This window comes from Xiphophorus hellerii, chromosome 23 (genome assembly GCF_003331165.1).
Source record: "Xiphophorus hellerii strain 12219 chromosome 23, Xiphophorus_hellerii-4.1, whole genome shotgun sequence".
NCBI lineage: Eukaryota > Metazoa > Chordata > Actinopteri > Cyprinodontiformes > Poeciliidae > Xiphophorus > Xiphophorus hellerii.
The window spans coordinates 17,984,085-18,001,257 of NC_045694.1; the positions used below are offsets into that span (position 1 = coordinate 17,984,085).

The window sequence follows — 17,173 nt, forward strand, 5'->3', positions numbered from 1 at the left end:
CCACAATTGGTCTTTACCCAAAAGCAACCGCTGCTCTGAAATATCTGATTGTTTGTCCATAAATATGTTTTTTTTTTCTTATCTTTCCATATTTACACATTTATTACAGTAAAGTATTGTGATTTTAAAAAATAGGCTATATATATATATATATATATATATATATATATATCATCACTACTGGAGAGAATTCGAAATGTGCAAAGATTAAATTATGGTATTTAGGGTGGATTCTACATACTATTGAATTTAATGGAATAAAATTATGCTTAAAATCTGTTTCCATTCAAATTAAAAGACTTAAGAGTCTTTTGATTTAGTAAAAAAATTAAAAGACTTTATTTATTTACTTTTTTACTTATTAAAAGTAAAAAATTTGTCCTTTTTTACTTTTAGTAAGTAAAAAAGGACACATTTTAATTAAAATTTGAATTTGTCGTTCAATCCATGTCCTGCTTAAAAGTAGAGACAGAATCAAACTAGACTATCTGTAGGCCTCTTTGTCTCTATTTAGTTCTGTACTTATGTCCTTATTTATATATTCTTCTTATTATATTTTTTTCTGTCTTAATTTTACTTTATTATTAGTAGTAGTATTAGTATTATTTATTCATGTATTTTTTTGTTATATCTTGTCTATTTGTGCGGATGGGTGAGTCTATGTAGTGTTACTGTGTGTAGATACAGGAACTGGATCTCTGTTATCTGTCTCATGATTGGTACCTAAAAAAGATGGTGTGTTTAAGGGGGGTTTTAGAAACCAGCTTATGTTTCTTTTTCTCTGTTTACTATTTGTAATTACTATGTTTTCGTTGTCCTAATGACTAATCTGTGTCAAGCTGCTGAAATTCAATCAGGAAAGTTGGAATAAAAATATCCACCAGAGGGCAGCAAAAAGAAAGCAATAAATATCCAGGACCAGGTTGAGATGAATTATTTTTTAGCAAGACCAAACAAACTTTTTTCATGCACTGCATATCACCTGCTGCTTTCTTTATATTTTTCTGCATTCAGCTGCCATCATTCTACTCTGCAGAAAGCATTTCTTAATAGTTTATACTTGGAGCCTACATACATTTGAATGTAGCAAACATTCATAAAAGATTCATGGCATTTTCTTGGAGAAAACATTAATGTCCAATCTGTTAACAAGAACCGTTGTTATGTTAATGGAGGCGGTAATGCTGCTGACCCAAGCATTAAGTGCAATATAAACATCAAAAACATACCATCAAAAGCTGGAAATACATTAAAGGTTGGTGCCCAGAAAAACCAACTGTCCTGAAAATAGTTGAATGTGGTTTAACCTCTTAAAGAATACACTAAGGAATATGCTAATGCACACTGAGAAGTATATCCATTCTGACCTTTCCTATCCTGAAACTTCTACTAAAATCTCAAGCTTTTAATATCCAGACTCCACCTAAATGGCTTCTGATGTTTCCTGTAAACGAAGAGCAGAGGTGGGTTGCAGGAACACTCTCTGCTTACTTAAATTAGTGTTTACTTCACGTCCATGGTCCATGTATAGAGGTTCTGTTTAAACAGTGTAGGTTGAGCATAGTTTTTCTCATTAAAGGTCACTGAGGGAGAACTAATGACAGACTTCTGTTCACTTCTGAGCTCACATGTGTGAGACAGAGATCTGCCGTCAGAGTCCTGGCTCTTAATTCTCCATAGTCTTCCTCTAAGTGGTGCTCTAACCCACAATCTGATTGAAACGATATTATGGACAGAGGTTTACAGTATCCAAACAGTGTAAGATATTTCAACACTCTGTCACAGTAGAATTAGTTTCTGGATTTCTGTTTGTTTTGTCAAACAGAGGTGGTTTCATCATGTACGTAACAAAGTTCCTAAAATACATTACATAAAAATTCAGGAAATTTGTGCTTGGTTGACTTTTTTTTTTTCTTTGTTGTTATAACTTGTCTTGGTAATAAATCATATTCCATTGCAAACCTGTTTTTTTTTTTTTTTTACTTGATGTTAGATTTGTATCAAAAGTGCATTCATAGGTTAAATAGCAGCATTGAATATGTGAGTTTCACCAATTAAAAACATCCATCCTTTCTGTCAATGCCAAATAGCTTTTGGCAGAGGGAACCTAATGCACACTACAGTTTTCAGATTTTTATTGGTAAACATTTTTGAAAACCATTTTTTCCTCTTCCTTCTATAATCCCAATTAAACACAGTTCTCCATGTTGGCCATAAACTGAAATGCATGGTTATGTGACAAAAATGTGGAAATGTTTGAGTATAAATACTTTTCAAGGCCCTGTATGGAGTCTGACCAAGCATGTTTTCTGTTAACCATATGGCTGTAAAATACAGCATGAGATAAAATGTTGAGAAGAGCAGAGTGCGGGGAGAGGAAATACTTGCAATAACGACTTTGGACTAAGATTTATATTGTGTTTCTACTGCATGTGACACCTGCGAATACAATTAGTTTTTAGGCTCTAGGTTTAGTGCTACAGGCTTCGAACCCATTTTGACATTTGAAAACTTACAAGAAAGGTCTGATCATTTCAGATGTCTTAGAGTTAAAATTTGTGTAAAATGTCACATTTTCATTCCAGTATATGCTGATAACTTTAGAACCCTACACACGGAGACGCTGGGTGGCTCACTTAGTGGAGCGAGCGGACCATGTGGCGAAGCCTGTGGTTCTCAATCCTGGTTCTCAGGGACCACTGCCCTGCATGTTTTAGGTGTTTCCCTTATGCTGCACACCTGACTTGAATAAGTGAGTGATTAACAAGCTTTTGCAGTACTAGAGGGCATGCAAAAGAGATCATGCAATCATTTGAATCAGGTGATCTGCAAAAGAGATAGTAGGGCAGTGAGGACGGGAACTGAGAAACACTGGGCTATGCGATAGTCTTCTTCACAGTTTGATTCAAACAGACTGTCCAAAATAAGAAAAATGTACTGAGGGATGGGGAGATTATGTAAATGTAAATATTACTCCCTCATCAAAATCATACCTGGAGTGTTGCTTTGATTCTTTTATATATGTTTGAGAAATCATGGATTCTCACATGGTGGACATTCGGGAGTGCTTAAACCCTGGCTCACACAAAAGTAACCCCCTATTTAATAATGAAGACTGTAAAATGAGCTTAATGACACAAAGGAAGGACAACAGGGAGAATGAATTCAGGTGGAGAGGTCTGTGTGGAGGCGGAGATGTGGACAGCAATGGTGGAGCAGAGGTGGATTTGTTGCAGGAACAGGTTTCATGGAGGGTGAGAAAGATGAGGTTGCCCAGCTATGGAAATTTGATCTAAAGGTTATCGTCTCGGAAGAAGGTAATGATGCGCGGTAAAGAAGCACACTGAATAGTTTTGTCTTCATCACAAGCCTTAAGTGACTGAAGCGTAGAAGAAGAAATAAGGTCAGTTCCGGTCCCACTGCGCCCTCCAGTGGAGACCTAGCGCTTCAGAAACAACACAAACCGCAGAGAAGCAAACAGCAAGATTCCTGACAGAGAGTTTGGTTACAAAAGGAAGCATTAACTGAACTACTGTAAGTGCAGAATGTTAAAATGAAAGAAAAGCATCTTTAAAACTAAACCTATTCTTGGCCACAGATGTTTGTTCTGTTAGTAGTAATATAAAACTAAAGATTTAAATTTGCATACTTCAGTTAGAGAAGAAGATTTTGCAGATTACTGATAATAATCCTGCATACTGAAGCTGATTTATATATAGGTATTTTACTTGAAATTAAGTATTTTTGAACTACCATCCTGCTTATTTAACTAAGTAAAGAGTTGTTAAATAATGCATATCAGTTCTGCTAATATCTAAACTAGAAGGACTGTAATGATCAGATTCCAGGAACTAAACACTAAAACTATAGTAAAAATGTCAAGAAGCAAAGTCTTAATTTTGTCACTCACATGCAGAAAGTGTTGTGTTTCATTTTTGTTTTCAGAATGTGTCCAATTGTCATGTCTCATTTTCCGGTTTTAATTTCCATGTCATTGTTTGTTTAAAATTTTTACCAGCATAAACTAAAATTGATGGGACTCCCAATGAAACAGTTTTCCATCCATCATTATCATCTATCTCCATCAGTCAGAGGATTTGTTACAGGTTCAGGCTTCAGCATGGGCACCTTGCAGCTCCTTCCTCCTTACTCCCTTCATCCTGCCTGTTGCCTCTCAGAAACATCACCTAAACTTAATTAACCAGATACCAAATAAACAGTAAACAGTCTTCGAGCTGATTTGTAGCATCAGATGGGCTGAGCAGTGAGAGGACACACCCTTTACTCAGTCAGATAGACTCAGCATTGTTTTGGCAGAATATTTGGAGGTCCAGCTTGTTACAGGCCGCACTCAGCACTACGGCCAAATATAGAGCGATAGATGAACCCTTTGTGTCTTCCCAACTGTACTCCATGGTAACTGCAGGCTAAAATTATATATAATAATGAAATTCAAATAAGTGACAGTTCTGCGTCCTGTTTGCAGGCTTCCTATAGATTTCTCATATGAAGATTCCACAATCAAATGCATTTTTTTGCAGCTCACTTTAAAATTGTAGATGCAAAATAAATAACGATGGATGGATGGATGGATGGATGGATGGATGGATGAGCAATGACGTCTTGAAATATAGGTGTTTTTTGCTAGACTTCTATCTTTTTTATCATACAGTTCGTCAAGTAGAAAATATGTGTTCCAAGCTGTAGCTCACCGGCATATTTTTTTTAGTTATTTCAACTCTTACTTTATAATATCAAAGATATTCCAGAATTTGGCTGTAGCTCAGGGGCAGCTGTTTTAACAAGGTGTGTTAATTACACGAGTAAAATTAGATGGTGATCTGCCCTGTGTGGTGTTTCTCCCCTTCTATCAAATAACTGGAGTTCTCTAATTACATCTAACAGGGCTTTTAGATTTACCCTCACAATTAGAGGACAACATGTTACTGTCCAATTTAGCCCTGTTCCCTCCTCCCCTCACTCTGCCTGCTTGTTATAGGAAAGAAAGCCTTCATCAAGAGTGGGGTCCAAGCCCCTCCTGCCCTGGGAAAGGATGAAATTAGGAGGAGAGCCAATATTTAGGACGTGTTGTGAGCAAGAGAGGAGAGGATGAAAGGGTACGGAGAAAAAAACAAAAGAGTATGAGAGCAGAGCAAGGTGCTGTGATAGTTTATGTAATTAATGAAAGACAATTACTAAGAAAAATAGTAAGAAGCTGAAATCAGGTTGTGTTTACTGGCTTCTACACCTCATGCTGGCTGTGTACTTATATAAACACTCTCCTGTTCCTGAGAAACTGACACAACTGTTTGTTTCCATAGTAGGGCACCAAGAGCTCTGCCAAATAACCTTTTTTTCCACTTCTTCTCTGCCACAACCTCTCACTCTTCGTCCTCTTTCCTTTTCATTGTGTTTGTTGTTTTATGGCAGGGTTAGACGCAGTCCAGATCGGCCGTTGCCAGTAGAGACTGTCTCAGTTCACCTCCAGCAGGCTCGCCTCTCCATTCATAAACAAATCGCTCTGGCTCAGGGGACCTCCGAGCTGCTACCTAAGAACAACAAGCAGAACCTGATCTGTGTTTTTGAAGTTTTGTCTGCCTCTTCTTTCATTTTCGTAAAACTTGCCTCTGTTGCTTTTCTCTCTCTCCTCTCCTCCCACCTCTCTCTCTTCCTCTCTCACTCTCTGCTCACTGAGGGCCGGACCACTAACTCCTCTGCTCTGCTCTCTGTGAGGCTGTCAGGGAGGGAGAGTGTGTCTTGCATGTCTCCAGTGGGAACTTTTTTCTCTTTTTTTCATACTTACACCACTCTTTCAAAGTGTTAGGCTGTTTAGTGAGAGAGGAGAGAGAGAGAGAAAGAGAGAGAGACCCCCATGTTGCTGTGATTTGACTAAACAAACAGCCATTCTCAGAGCGGTACCTCCTCCCAACAGACTCCTGGGACAGCAGAGAGAAACCTCAGAACATCTGAGAGAACCGGACATTTGAAGCAGCGGACCCTGGAGGGACTACAGCTGGCGAACTCTTCTCTCAGGCTTTTTTTTTTTCCTTTTTTTGGGAGGGGGGTCAGAGAGGGAAGACTCAACCGTGTCTGCAGGAGCGCTCTGAAGGTAAGATGTGTTTGTTATCGGTTGGTCAAGCCTGTATGGCAGATGTTGGCAGAACAAAGTTGTTCAGATGTGATTTCACAGATGTCTGACATGGAGAGAGCACACAGCAGAGTTTCTTGACTTTAATCTAATCAGATTTAAAAGACTAAGGACAACTTCTTTACCCATTTTGTTGCGTGATACCTAATGTTTTTCTGTCTCTAATAGGGGGTGTCTGTTACCCGCATGCTTCAGTGTGTATACACAAGCATGAAAATATGAGCAACCTGTTCAAACATCAACATGTTGATGGGGTAGCATCTCAGCACACACACACACACACACGCACACACACACACACACATCTCTTTGACAGAGTTTATCTTCTCGCTGAGAGAAAACGTTTGACAAGACACTCACAGACACACACATTGTGGGTTTTACAACCTGTTTGCATGCCCTCCACTTTGTGTTTCACTGCTAAAGAGCCTGTTTATACGACCCTCTTCAGTCACCCGAAGTGAACCAACAATCTTCCCACTAAACGCTGCTGAGAGAATCAATGTTCTCTGTATACCTCCTGGCTGTCCATCGAAATCAGACCCAGCATCCGTCACTGTCTCCAGCATCCTCTTCAACTACAAATGCATTCCTTTCGCAGTGATGATACATACCGAGCTTTAATTGAACACAGCTTCACCCTTCCTTTAAGATCTCCTGTGAACCAATGAGCGGGCAATCTGTTGAACAATCTCGTGGCATTTATCTGAGGAGAAGAGTTTTACTGCCAGGAATGAGTTCCCTTTGAGCATTTTCTGACTGAAAATACTTAGAAGTCTGATTTGTCCATTGATGTCAAGGCTAAAAATCTGTTGTGTGTCAGAACTTTAAAACTTTTCCAAGTTCTCAATCAAATTCTTTATTGTTAATTTAAATTTCAGCATGGTTAACCCACTATCAAAAGCATAATGAACTCTTTTAAGTGTCACCGTCACGGTTTTGTAGACATTTATTGTTTTAGCTGCCAGGGTTCTTTTTAATAAATACAAATGAATCCACGTTTCTTGTCTGAGAGACATGCTCTCAGTGCTGTGTCATCTCGATGTTACGAGGGTGATTCAGTGAGATTATTCAGAGATTCTAATGTGCTGCTGCTGTGTTAAAGTGAGCAGTTCTGTTGGAAATGCTGTTTCATGCTTTAAAAAAAAAGTTGCACAACAAACAGATTCAATAAAAACAAAATGATATTGTTTTGCAATTGGGTTGAGGCTGGATTCAAAAGTTTTTGAAAGGGTCGGGGAGTTAAAGGCATATCCATGCAAGAACTCCCGCAACAAACCTTACTGTACAAATATGTAAATATGACATCCTTTTAACCATTATTCATTTTTAGCTCTTGAATAAAAAGACAAAGACACTGCTTTCTGACATTTCTGCATGCTTTACAAATTATTTTTCATCCTTATAAATGTTTGGTTAATTGTGTGAAGTGAATTAATTAAATCGTTTGCCCAAAACTGTTCTGCCGATATGTCGCCAAAACAAAAGGTGTAAGATGTAGGACTAAACCTGGGGTATTGACTTACCATTGATTCATGTCTAAATCAATACTGGATACTGGAACTGAGTCTGTAACTCAGTGGGACATTATGGTGATGCTAGCTGTTTAACGGCCAAGACATGTGTTTCCTTCATGTCTTTTTCATTTGAATGCCACGTGTTTTGCACCTGAACTTGTTGGTCTGATTAACAGGGGACATCCATCTTCTGGAAACAGATCATTGTCCTTTTTGTCTAATTAAGCATGTGATTTCAAAGAGCTTGTCCCACCTGTTATGTGAAGGAGTTTTTGATGTAGTCAAACCATGTAGATGTCCCAGTCTGCTGTCCAAATCTGTTCTATAGAGAAATCTTTGGAAAACAGCATTTAAGTCGTGGATAAACCATTAGCAGTCAGAGACTGTAATGCATGTCAGAACAACTTATTCCTCTGGCACATCTTTGTATCAGGTTTTTAAAAATGTTGTAAAGTTATACATCTCTCATGAAAAGTGGGGACTTTCCTTCCAGTGCGTCAAGTCAGTGGTATGCAGCACAGCTCCTCTGCTGGCCCTGATGCTGTACAGCACAGTCAGCCCCATTCCTCCCCTTGGCCTGGATCTAATCCTTAGTCATCAGCTGTTTCCTGGCTCTCCTGGCTTTCTGCATGCCATCCACAATAAGAAAATGTGCTTCGCATTAGGACCATACAGAAAACATGTCCGCACTCTCTTAGGGCTCACATGTGTTCCGCAGTGTCGACATGTAAAGGTTTGAGCTCCACATAGAGTTTTTAAAACACATACTGATCCCATTCTGTCCTGCAGTGATTTATCCGTCTCTCTGAGAGCCGAGCACGCAGCTGCTGAACAGCCGGAGTATGAAAACCAAACCACTGTCGTGCTCTTCATATCTGGATGAAATACTGAGTTTGGACATCTTATCACATGCCGACTTATAGCTGACATCTTATCACATGCTTATCACTTCATTGATTGATGAGTGTACGTTTGCTGTGACTCAAAGCCTTGTGGTCAGTTGCACGACAGAGGCTATGATTCAACCTTCATATTTTTCAGCTGAGCAGTTGGTTCTCTGTGACCCTATCAAACGGTGATTCAAACGGTAAACTTGAATCACATAAGTGTAGTGAAGAGTGCTTTGGGTTGCAGCAATCTTGTACTGCCGCCTGTCCATCTGGCTTTTCCCCCTCCCCACCAACTCAGGGGGAGCTGACAGGCAGCTGCATTTCATCTACAGTCAGGAAGTTCAGCCAGACAAGCCTTTGAGGAAGCATTTATTTCACTGTATCTTCTTTTCCCTTCTTTTGCTATGGCACTGTTGTTTTAGAAGAAATAGACACAAAATCCTTTGACCAAATGTTTACTTAGAATGTATGAAATGAGGCATCATTTTCTCTTACTGTCTGACAAGAAATCATAAACATGTTTCCTGTTTTAGACATCACATATCTTTGGTGAATCCCAGAATTATAAGGAACATTTGTCCACAAATGTCAGATGGGATTGAATTAATCTGTTTTTGGAACTGCTGGCCTTTAAAGGCAACCTGCTGGTGACCCCTGGTTTATGGTCACTGTCCATGCAAAAGATCCATTTGTGTCTAAGCTTTAACGTTCTGCTTGATATCTTCAGATATTGCTTCAGAAGTTCCACATTTCTTCCTCAGAATGTCACCTGTCTTGTGCAGTGTAGCAGTTCTTCCCAGAGTGAGATGCCTACACAGCATGTAACTTCATGCTACATGAAACTACCATCCCATACTGGACAGTTGGGATGATATTCTTGGGCTTCATACTTGTTTTTTGAGAATAATGTGCTCAAAAACTGAGATCTTTGTCCCTGAGAGCATTTTAAACTGTAACTTTTTAAAATCCATTTTAGAATCATGGCTTCTTCCTTGGTGAGTGACATTTCAGCAGTTTTTAACAGGTATCAATACAAAAACAAATATCATACTCACTGTAAGGCACAACATTTTTAAGTTCTAAATGTTGTGACACATCATTACTAAAGGTAAAAAGATTAAACGTAGAAAAGTCTGTTAATAAAATGGAGTTAATATGCTACCTTAGATTGGGGAGAAGGACCACGCCTCAACTACTCCTTTAATTACGCAGCTGTCTATATAAACTTAATTCACCCCATGTTCCACGTCTGTTGCGTGCTTTTGAAACCTGCCCTCCCGCTCCCTTACGTCAGCATTCCACCTCCCTCTCTTCCATTTATCCCCTCCTTTTCCACTCATCCCCCTCTTTTTCCCCTCACCTTCATCTTCACCTTGTTCTCTGCTCCCATTAACTCCTCCTTCTTTCAGGCTCCATTTGGGGCAGCCCTAGCAAGGCATAGGAAAGGTCACTTCCTGAATATCTCCACACACTATGAGTCTGCTTCCAAGTTTCCATTCACATATCTCCTCTAATGACTCATCCCTTTCATGTATTCCTTAGGCCCTTCCTTCATTTTAACTTCATATCTTTGTGGCGTGGTCCTTGTTAGTGAAATAATTGTTTTAAATTATAATGAAAGTTAGAATAATGTAGCATTTTTTCTTAGCATGAGTGATTGCTTTTAACTTTCAAATCTGGAGAACCTTTGATCATTCTATTTAAAAATAAAACATTGGTGTAGGTAGGGCCTCTTTTTTTAGTAAAAATTCAGATTCACATGATGTTACATAGGTTAGTATGTGATGTGAGTACATGTGAGATGCACCATAATAAAAACCCATCTGTGACAGTCAGAGATGCACAAGACAGAAATGAGAAAAAGCAAAAAGCAAGTTCTCTGAAGAAAACATCTGTTTCCTCTTATTGGTATTTGAGAAGAAACTACCAACCTTGTGTAGTTTTAACATCATGCAAACATCAAGTTTTTTCTAAATTCAGTGCATGAAGAACGAGACAGGAAGTATTGGTGTCCGTCAGATTCTTTTCTTTCTCTGAAATCTCTTTGGGGATTTTCTGGCCAGCAAAAACATATTGGAGTTAGTGATACAGAGCAATGGGGAAAGAGGACAAAGAAAAACAACCTAATGCTTTTATAAGACAAGCAGGTTCTGAATAGCATAAAACACAGATTAGGTTTTGCTGAGTTGTTTTACTTCCATACTTACTAAGAAATACAATAGAAAATCACAAACTTCAGATATTTTACCACAACATAAACAGAAATTACAACAATTACAAGACATATTTGAAATTTTCTTTTGCTTTTGAAACCAGCTCTCTCTTTTAAAGTATCTGAGTATGTAAGTGGAATTTAAAACCAGTTATTTCTAATTGTATTCAGCTGTTTCTGTTTCTTTGGTGGGTGTGGGTGCAGGGGGACTGCAAGTTGAGTAAGGGGACTTCACTTCTCATGAAGTTTAGGGATCTTATTGTCTGGATATAATGAATAAAAAAACTAAAATCTGGGAAGAAGTTTGTACATTTTATGCCAAAAAATTCATACCCCGTGTGGTGTATAACATTTAATTTCTTACAATCACATTATTTAAATTGACCACTAAAGATACATTAATTCCACTCTAGTACTAAACCCACATTTTAATGAATGAAAAAGACGTAATTGAATTATTTTTTTAATCCCTTTATTCTTTCATTTAATTTACCGACTGACTCAAATCTAGATCATTAAGCTGATATCTAAGAGCTACCACATCTGAAGATGCCATTCTGCAGCAGAAAGCCCTTAACATCCCCCCACTGCCACTACAAACAGCATTTACAACTCTGTTTGAAAGGGGAGCAAACCAAAATCAGCAGTTTCCTAAACATGTGCTGCTTAGCCATGACTACAGAGTCACTTTGGCTTGTGAAATTGGACCTCACATGCTCTGTACCCAAACACTAAACCAAAAAGAAAATAGCATTATGAAAATGGAATAACAGTAGATCTTTTCCTTAAGTGCTGATAATGCAAACCTGACAGGGCCTCACTGCAGCGTCAGCCACTTAAGTTACAACATACAGGCAATTTTTGCGATGAACAGATCCTTTTAAAGTTCAATGTCCAGCTGTGTAACTTGGATCTAAATTGGGGTCAGTGCAACTCAGTCACAAATCTCCACCAACTATTTCCCGTCAGACTGATACTGTCAAAACAAACGAAGACCCCTTTTTGGCCTCATTCCTTCCCAAAAATATTTGAAACTTGGCAGAAAATGTCCCAAAGGGGCAGACTTTGGGGCACAGCTTGTGTATTTTGATTCTAAAATGATGGAAAAGCAACTACATACTGTACTCTGCAAAAGAAGAACAACTATGTTATTTTGGCTTGGATTGAACCCAAGGAGCATTAACACCTGTCTCTTCATTTCTTTTGGACTGGACTCTACAGTTAGCCAATATTTTGTTATTCTGGTTTCCCTTTTGTGTACGTTTTTCATGCATCATTACTATATTTGCATGTTTTTGACCACAGCAAGCAAATGTTTTTACCAGAAACACTACCTACCCAGCATCAGATTGTAGAAAAAACGTTATCACCATACAGTTGGATGTGACTGTTGCTGCAGGCACATATCTCCCTGAGGCAACACTGGAGGCTAGAAATAAAGCTGACGCAAAAAAAGAACATTATATTTTTTATCCAAATGAAAATAAACCAATATTAAACTGCGGCGATATATCAATGATCCAATCAGTGTCTGGTAAAATATCATGTTTTCTCATGTTGTACCCACAGTGTGTTTTACTGGCAGTTTTATGTGATAGACCTAAACAAAGTAGCACTTAACAGTGCAGTGGAAGGAAAATAACAGCTGGTTTTCAATATTTTTTCCAAATAAAACTGAAAAGTGTGGTGCGCATTTTGATTCAGCTCTCCTAACTAAGTACTTTGTAGAACCATGTTTTGCTGCAGCAACAGCTGCAAGTGTTTTATTTTATGTCTGTATTCATTTAGTTCAAGCAACATGTACATCAATTTCTAATTCTTACCACAGATTCTTAATTAGATTTAGGTCTGAGACTTTCAAAGTGCCGTTTTACAATATGAAAATACTTAAATCTAACCCCTTTTATTGCACCTCTGACTAATGTTTAGGATTGATATCCTGCAGGAAGGTGAACCACATTTCCAAGTCTTTTTGGCTTCTGACAGCTTTTTTTTTTTTCAAGATTGTCTTGCATGTTTACCTCCATCCATCTCCCCGCCTATTTTGACCAGCTTCTCTGTACCTTTTGAAGAAATGCATTCCCACAGCATGATGTTGCCACCACCATATTTCACCACAGAAGTGGCATGTGTGGAGTATTTTTTGTTTCCAACCACACATAACATTTTATGTGAGTTTTGTTCTCATCTGACCAAAGCCAGATGAGCTTTGGTCATCTGGCATGAAGTTGTTTGCTTCATGCAAACAACTTCATGCAGAAGTTGTTTGCTTGCTGTGACTTCTGCATGACTTTTGGCAATATCCAAAAAGTCATAGCTTTCTTTCAATGGCGACTTTTGTCTTGTCACTCTTCCATAAAGTCCACGTTTGTGCAGCCCACCTAATTATTCGCAATTGTGTTAATGTTTCTTTTGTTGAAATTCCAGTATAATACCTCAAATGTTGTGGTTTAAATGTGACAAATATTCTACAGTTTGAGAAATATAAAAATATTAGCATGGGACTGTATGATGGGATCAATATTTCACAGTAAAGTTTTATCATTCACATGACACACAGATCCCCAAATCACTCCGTGTTAATAAAGATGTTTGTGCAAAACCCAATGAGCATGTGATTCTCTATTATAAATTTATCACTATAGCATCTAGCCACGTCACTTTATCTATTTTTGGCATTTTGCGATGCAGGTGCCCTCATCGGGCTGAGAAGGTAGCAGCTTATTTCCTGAGATCAGCTCTCCTATGACAATGACTGAACTAGACTCGGCAGATGCTCACACAATGATCTCTGATGGCAAACTGGGAACAAAGAAACTGTAGGAAAATAAAGACTGCTTTAAATAACAAATCAAACTTGGGTGTGTGATCTGGTGTGAATACAAACCGTAGGTGCAGAATGCAAAATTATTCAGGAAGTTGAGTCAGTACTAGCTGAACATAAAACTGCACCAATAGAAGAGCTAGAAGGTGTGACAGTCCTGGGATGTTTGGGTTTTATCCGCATTTGTATCTTGATTATTTCCTCATTATCTTTGGCAATTATGCTGCATTTAAGTGGTACTCGGAACTGGAAAATTCCGACTTCCCAGTTTTAAAAAACAACTTTCAAAGTCATATTACCCACTGGGAGACTGGGAGCAACTCCAACTACCCACAATTAAGGCTCATAAGGCTGACTTTGTGTTTCAGTTTGGCCACTCTATTGAAAACGTGATTATTTTGCAAGACACACAGCTAAGAGTGTTTCTGAAATTAGTGTTACATGTAGCGCCGTCAACTATCAACTAATCAAATTAAAAGTGGTGTTTGCTCATGGAAAATAAATTTTAAAATGATGTTTGTAAGAGATAACGCGAATACTGTATAAGGGTGTTGACATGTTGAAATTCTGATTTTCTTTAATTAAAAACGACTTGGTTGTGACGTCAAACCCAGCTCTGAGTTCTAACTGGAACATAGCATTATCTCATGTGTCTCTTCCCTTCTCTATAATTACTTCCACCTGTTGTTTTAGTCCTTTCTGGGAATATGCTTCTCACCTGTGTCATGATTCTTACATCAAACCCTGTTTCTAATCATGCTCCTTTGTGTGTTCCTAGTTCTCTGTAAGTGTTTTTGGACTGCTTCATCACTTATTTTATTCTAATGTCTGCCTAATTGTCTGTTTCCCTTTGGGTCCTCCTCAAAATGACCATATCATGACCAAGAAATTACTGAAAAAAATAAACATCACTAAAACATCACACTGCTCCAATCCTGTCTTACCTATCCCTGAACACAAATTGGGTTTACTAGACCACATTTTGTAAACTCTAAACTCTTGTATTTAATGAAAACAAACCTGTCATTCATATACGCCATGTATTTGCAATCACCTCCACAATTATTTACACTCCTGTGAGGATATGTGCAACAGCCATAGAATAAATTACATTGTCTTATTTCCCTTACTGTTGTCCACTCTGCTGGTAACAGCATGAGGATAAACCTGATGCTAAAACCCACTCAGGACAGTTTCACTTGTTGTAAACCTTTTAATTATTACTCTGATGGTAGATATGGGAGCAGTTTAGATTGACCCCTACAGATACTGGACATTCACAAACCTTCTTTTAATGGCTACTTAAGATTGGTCTGTCCTTGACTTTATTTACGACAGGAAATCATGTCCACTAAAATTGTACTGTCCAAATATAGCCTAAACAAAAACATTGCAAGTCAAGCTTGGTAGAGCATTTGATCAACCACAACCATCTCATTTAGAGACCAATAAACGTCATTATGTAAATGGCCTTTCACAATTTTGTTGGGAAACAAAATATCTGGAAAAACAAATTGATTAATAAATTAATAGGCAGTTTAATCAATGTCAAAAGTAAAAAACTAGTACTCAGCATTTCTCCAGCTGAACTTTTCTCATTTTTTATTCTTACAATCTATCACTGCTGGAAAAAAAAAACATTTAATTTGTGGCTTTTTTTAAATACTTAATGCTAATAAATGGGATATTTCTTCATTGAAACAAAAATATATAGCTGATTTAATTGTGTGAGACTACTACTAAAATGTGTTATAAAAGGTTGGTTTCTTACAAGTTTGTGAAAAACGTTTTAGAAATTATTTTTAAAAAATTAATAAATAAGAAATAAACATGCCATGGAAAATGAATTAAGATATGACACTCAAAAAGACGATGTTGTTTTAATATTCTTGCCTTTGATTAGTATCTTTAGGTGGGCAGAAACTGGAGCTTGTATTAACGGCTTCAAATACTCAATATAAAAATACATTGTGCTTTAATCGCCAGTTTTTTCCACAAAATGAACTAAAGCAAATAACTTTTGTTTGGGAAAGGGAAGGTTCCATTGTTTTCTTTTAAATCTTTCAGCTGCTGCCTGAAAGGTTTTCTACTGCTTATATGGCACTTAATCTGACAGTTTGTTTGCAGCATAGTTTAGTTGTTCCCAGGCTAACACATTTTCAGTATTTATTGCAGTGCTGTTAATGTAAAGCTGTTTAAGTCCCGTTACACTTTGCAGACCCTGCAGCCTCTTGGGGTGGGAACAGTGCACTGCGGGTCTGCTGCTGAAGGACCAAAAGGTTTTCCTCTGGGGGGAGGATAGTCAGTCCAGGAGGAGGGATAAAAAAAGAGATTTGTTTTAACAAAGACTCTTGGTAATTTTTTTCCCACACAGCCGCTCGGCTCTCTCAAACTGTAGATACCCATGAATTAATTACAATGTTTTATCTTTATTAGATTTTATAGATGTATATCCCATGTATTTATGCATGTAAATATGTCCAGATAGTATCAGTGTTTCTGATAAGGCAGTGTCAGATTCTGCGAGGTTTAATTGTTTTTCTTGGAAAGACATGACCCGCTAAATTGGAGATGTTTGTTTTGCAGATCTCAGCTTCCTGCTCACTTAAGCAGGGTAAACATTAGTGTCTGTGATCTCAGACTCTTTGTGCACTTTTTCTGCTGCCCCAATCTGCTCTGATTTTTTCTTTCCCATAAAGACTATTCCATATGTCTGCATGCTCTTTTTTCCACAGTCGGGTGGAGGGCACAGTATTCCTTTTGTTGTTTCATTGGCTTGTCATGCTCTGTCATTGGTCGTTTCATGCATTTGATGGTACGCTTCACTTTGCTTTCTTTTGGTCTTCTTGTTTCTCCGGCCCTCTGATTGTGAGTCAAAATGCATTTTGTTATGTGAAGAAGTTTTGAGTTTCATCACTGTTGGTCTTCCACTCATTGTGGCGTCCTTATTGTCTGTAAGTCTTTGGTTTGCGGTTTTGACGGATCACTGTGTCAGGGATGCATCACACCCACACAGGTCCTAGAAAATTCCCAGTGCCGGAAGTCAGATCCCTCCAGCTGCAGCCTGTGAGGAGTTTGCTTTTGCTTTTGTTATGGATCACACTGCCTCCCTCAACCCCACACCCCCTCTTCTTCCAAGTGCAAGCATTCCCCTCTTGGGATGCACTAATTCACACAATTGGCTGCAAATGCTCTTTGGACAAAGGTTCCCACCTTATCGAGCTCCGCTTTATCAGTGCCAGATGTTTAAGTAAAACATTGCAGCCTCACTATATATGTGTCTAATCCCAGGAGCAGGTTTAGCTGCATCCTGAGGCAGAGCGTGGGCCCTGGGCCTCCCGCTGAGGTCGACATCAGCGATCTTTTCTCGTTAGCTGGTGACACTTTGAGTGTAGAGAGTTTGTTTACGATAAACCGCTAAATTCCCAGCATCTGTGGGAAAATTCATGTGGAGGAATAGAAGTGTATCCCGTCTGGTGATTTCTGTGCCATCGCTGGAGTAAACACAGTTTGTTTTTCCTCAGACCTCCAAGATTACAGCGGGAACGTGGTGGCCCAATCCAAAGACCTAAATGACAACAA

At 38.4% G+C, this 17,173-nt stretch overlaps 1 protein-coding gene across 1 annotated transcript in view; it reads left to right on the plus strand.

The window, feature by feature from the left end:
• The first annotated feature begins 5,707 nt into the window (after positions 1 to 5,707).
• Positions 5,708 to 17,173, plus strand: part of pdgfrb (platelet-derived growth factor receptor, beta polypeptide) — a 33,642-nt gene continuing 22,176 nt past the window's right edge. Inside the window, 1 exon segment of the mRNA XM_032554238.1 lies at positions 5,708 to 6,109. The gene's annotated coding sequence lies outside the window, so the exon portion shown is untranslated.